Below are 4,454 nucleotides of genomic sequence, written 5' to 3'. Positions count from 1 at the left end.
AGCAGCAAAAACTAAAAGAGTACTGGCAATTACTTGTCTCACAACGTTTGATTTGCCTCATCTCACAAAAATTTAAGCTATAAAACGTTTGACTTGCCGGCCTGGTACAAAATATCTCTTCGTATTAGTCCAGAGATTTAAACCCAAAATATAAGATGAGCACTTCTGTGAACAAATTTCTACAAGTCTGATCAATGGGGAAATCGGATTTTTTCTGTCTATTCTTTCGTTGCTCACATTTGAAACTACTCTCGCTTTAGACTTGGTTTAGTGCATGCCAAGCGAAAAATATATGGACAACCAAAAAAGGGCAAAGCAAATTAATAATTGTACTTTGGTCGCAAAATCGATCTTGTAATTTAAGAGGATCGAAGGGCTTCAGATTATCTACAAATATGAGGAAGACATAACAACTTTAGGTAATACTAGCAGGCAAGAGAAAAGGGGGGAAAAAGGTTAGATTCATCTACCATAATACTCGATCAAGATCCATTTAAGCCCACTTACTTCATAGGGTTCCATCGAAAATGAAAAGTCATAAATGACAGAGGTGGTAAAAAAAAGAGAAACTAAAACACGTAACCTTCCAAAACCTACTGAGATCAGATGACAACCGATATCATGATATCATTTCAATCTCCATCAATTCTCCCAACCTGAAAATGCTTGTAGAGGACGTAACAAATCTCCAAACCTGAATGGCACCATTACTAGCTAATTGGTTCTCTCATTTTCCTTTCATTTTCAGTCAGATGCTTTTACTCTCCCATGACATCTTTGGAATTGTTCAGAGTCAGTAAGTATTAAAGATACAGATATATTTTGGTTCCTAGGATTGCGATGGCTAACTGTTGTGATGTACTCTCTTTATCTCTCTCCTCACAAATCTATTGACACCCAACAAATCCTAATATCTCCTCCTGATCTACTCTATAAATAGTCACCATCTCAACACCCCTGACCCTCAGTCCCATAAGCTTTATTCCTTCTCTTCCTTTCTTCAACTTAATCTTTAATTAGTTCATCAGCTGTAGACCCTCTTTTCCGTATTTTGATTGTAAAAGTTTATAGCTTTACAAGCTAGAGTACCTCCTCCAAATAGCTTTCCTACAAACTAGATCTCTTTGTATTCAAGGAGGTTGAAGCTTTGAATTCACATCCCTTTTTCCGCGTTTTCTTTTTCAACTGGGGAGGTGCTTGAGTCATGATTAGGGTTTTCTGTAGGTTTCGTTTGGTACCCCTTTTCCTGTATTGCATGTATTGATGAAGGTGATGAGGATTCACAAAGATCTGAATATGACCCAGTCAGTTTTTGCGGGTGGAGCATCATCAAGATTCACGAACCTTTACTAGGGTTTCTTTGGAGTAGTGATTGGGGAATGTAATCATGATTATGATTTGGTCCTTCCCTTTGACTCCAAGAACTCGTTGCTTTCGGGAATCTTGATGATGCTGCAGCAGCAATGAATGGCTATATATAAATATATATATATGCGCGTATGTGCTGCTTTTCATTTGCCTTTCCTTTGTACAAAGTTTTCAACATCAACAATCGAGTATCAGTGTGCAACCAAGGCCTATTTAAGCAGAAGTGCCGGACATAATATGGACAATTAGGGTTGTTTTGGATCTCACCAAAGCAATCTTAGCCGACCATGTGGGGGTAACGTATATGTAGTTTGGGTTCTAATGCCTTGGTTTAAACTTTTCTTAATCCAGAAATGTTCCGATCTCCTTTTTCCTTGGTTGCCCTCTTCCTAATCTTGTTGATCATACAACTACACGGACGTAGTAGGTATGTTTATACTTTATACTTGTCATCTATGCTTTTGCTTCCTGGGGATTTTGCCCAACAAAGTTTCAGGAACCTCCCCCTCCCAACAAACGATTGATCTTAAATGTCCGCCGGAGTACTTTCCCCGTTTGCAGCTATATAATTATTTTGATGAAGTATTGCTCATGCTTGAAAAAAAATCCCTCATACTTGAAAGTTCCCATTCTTCTTCTTCTTCTTGTTTTTTTTTTTTTGGGGCTGTTGCACTTTTCTTTTCTTTTGGTGCTAACTTTCGCTAATTTGTTTTTCCTGTTGAACTTCTCACTATCAGATATATCTGTCTGTCTGTCTGTCTTTTTTTTGGGGCCTTCAAAATTGAGTCCTGTGAAGTATCAATCGGAGAAATAGGTAGCCAGTGAACATTGTTGTCGAATTTCGATATTCGGTGTGCAACCTTTGCATGATTATGTTTGTACCTGTTTAGCATGGAAAGGCAAAAAAAAAAAAGAAACGATGAACCGGAGTAGGGGCTAATGTTCAGTTACAAAATTCTGAAATCTCAGCATAAACTCGAGCAGTATAAACGGATGTTTGCACGTACCTGCACTTTTTGCGGGTGTTTCTGTCGTGCGCTTGCACTATTTACCTAGTCGTTGTAATCATCCTGTTAACGGGTTGAGTGCTTTTTTGCACTAGCCCGTGATAGGGTATATTTCCTCCTCTTCCTCTTGACTTTAAACTTGAAGAGAATTTATCGATCTCTTTTTGGCTAAATTCCACATTTTCCAATTTTTTGAGTCAGAGGATATTCTTGCATAGCAGGCAGGTTTTAAGAAATTTTTGTTTCAATTCCATTTTGAAAGCATGTGATTTGTAGGAAAATCCACTGTCACATTTGAGTTAACTAGTCTTATCTTCGAAGTTGCATGGTCCCAGAGAACAAATCTTGCAACAACCCGATTTCCTTCTCCTGGGCTTGATGATATCATATTCTCCCATGTTAATTTTGTGCGTATATATATATGTATCTTCCATTATGGTGATGATATCACATGGTGCCATGTTCTTATGATTATATATATATCTTCCATTATGGTCGACACTCGACAGTGATGTAGCAGCAGGCAAGGGAACGTCGAAAAGATAGCCGTGGCCTAAAGCGGACAAAATCATAAAGTGGCACTTGATTTGAGACGAATTTACTGCATGATAGTTTCTGTATTTTTGGTGGTTTCTATCTTTGGCTTTGATTCTATCCACTACCAGAAGCCAATGCAGCTATCCAAATTTCCTCAGGAAAGCTTGCGTCTGTTTACGTTGTAATACCATCTCCTCTCTGTGTGATACAGAGACTATTTTTTCAAGGTTGGACAATTGGCTGAGAGATTTGTTCACCCCCCCCTTTTGTTTTCTTCTTGGTTTGGTTTTATCTGATTATATCACTTTTTGAAAGACTAGCTAAGTGGTTGTGCTTCCGTTTCTTTTCTTTTCTTTTTTTTCCCTCTTCTCTCTACGGTGACATTTTGGGTTGCAAAATTCATCACTTCGTTGCTTGTTGACCCAAGAAATATTCGAGTTAGGACTGAGGATAGAAAAGTAACTCACCTGCAAAATTCATGACAGGAACTCACCTGAAATAAGTGCCTTTTCAAAAGATGGGTAAAGACTCTAATCTGCCTTCACAAGCGGAATGGAACTGTTGAACTGCATCGTTTCCTTTTTTTTTACAAAAAATTAAATATGATATCATTATTACTTTTTTTGGATTGGGTCAAAACGAATCGAATCAAACATTTGTCGCATTAAATATCTAGCAACTGTTGTACTAATTACCTGAAGGACTGAATTTCGAACATTTGAAAAGTAAAATCTGGAAAATTCTTCGAATTTCTTTTGGAAGAGTGGGGTATGTTATGGATTTGACTGGGAATTTTGATCTCTGACTCTTAGTGTGATCCTTAAAAATGATATTGTTATTTAATGGAAAAGTAAGAGCTTTGAATCCTTAGGCGGACTTAAGAAAACAAAAAGAATTCAATGCGTAGGAATCCGATCGAAAAAGGAAATACTCCTGTCTTCACATGCTTTAGTCAGCCTCCTTTTTCTTTTTTTTTTTTATCCTTTTAAACTAACAACACTAAGGCTCCGTTTGATAAAACTGAATCTGAATTCTGAATTCTGAATACTGAAACAATTAATTTGCTGAATATTAAGCACTAAAAAAAGATATATGAATATCTGAATCTTAATGCTGAACATATTTATACTGTTTGATAAACATTTATAACTTAATGCTTAATAAGCTAAATTGTACAATTTTGCCCTTCTATGTTTTAATCCAAAAAGAAAATAGAACCTATGATTTAATTAGCTTAAAATTGTTAGGTATGAAAATGACAATATTTATGTTTAAATCAAAGTAATATAAAAGAAGAAATATATTATGGAAAAGTCCAAATATCGGTGCAAATATATTTTTAAATCAGAGTTTGATAAGAAAAGTCCAAATATAAGCAAAAGGAAGCTGCAATAAACAAGTTTTAAATTCACACCAAATTATATAGAAATTTAATTACTTCAATGGAAAAATGTTGACGCAAAACAACAAATAATCTACCTTGGAAATAATGAATTTGAGATCGGTGAGTATGGTAGCAATAAAAAAATTTGGGAGGAAAAA

The 4,454-nt window shown here is 36.0% G+C and overlaps 1 long non-coding RNA gene across 1 annotated transcript; it reads left to right on the top strand.

Annotated features, from left to right (window-relative positions):
* Nucleotides 1-683: 683 nt before the first annotated feature.
* Nucleotides 684-3,156, top strand: LOC140037174 (uncharacterized). Its single transcript, XR_011841103.1, has 2 exons — nucleotides 684-1,795; nucleotides 2,885-3,156. It is a non-coding gene; the product is annotated as an uncharacterized lncRNA (long non-coding RNA).
* The last annotated feature ends 1,298 nt before the right edge of the window (nucleotides 3,157-4,454 follow it).

Source organism: Coffea arabica, chromosome 2e, assembly GCF_036785885.1.
Source record: "Coffea arabica cultivar ET-39 chromosome 2e, Coffea Arabica ET-39 HiFi, whole genome shotgun sequence".
NCBI classification, from domain to species: domain Eukaryota; kingdom Viridiplantae; phylum Streptophyta; class Magnoliopsida; order Gentianales; family Rubiaceae; genus Coffea; species Coffea arabica.
The sequence above is the reverse complement of the archived record's forward strand: the minus strand, read 5'-3'. Positions and strand labels throughout refer to the sequence as shown.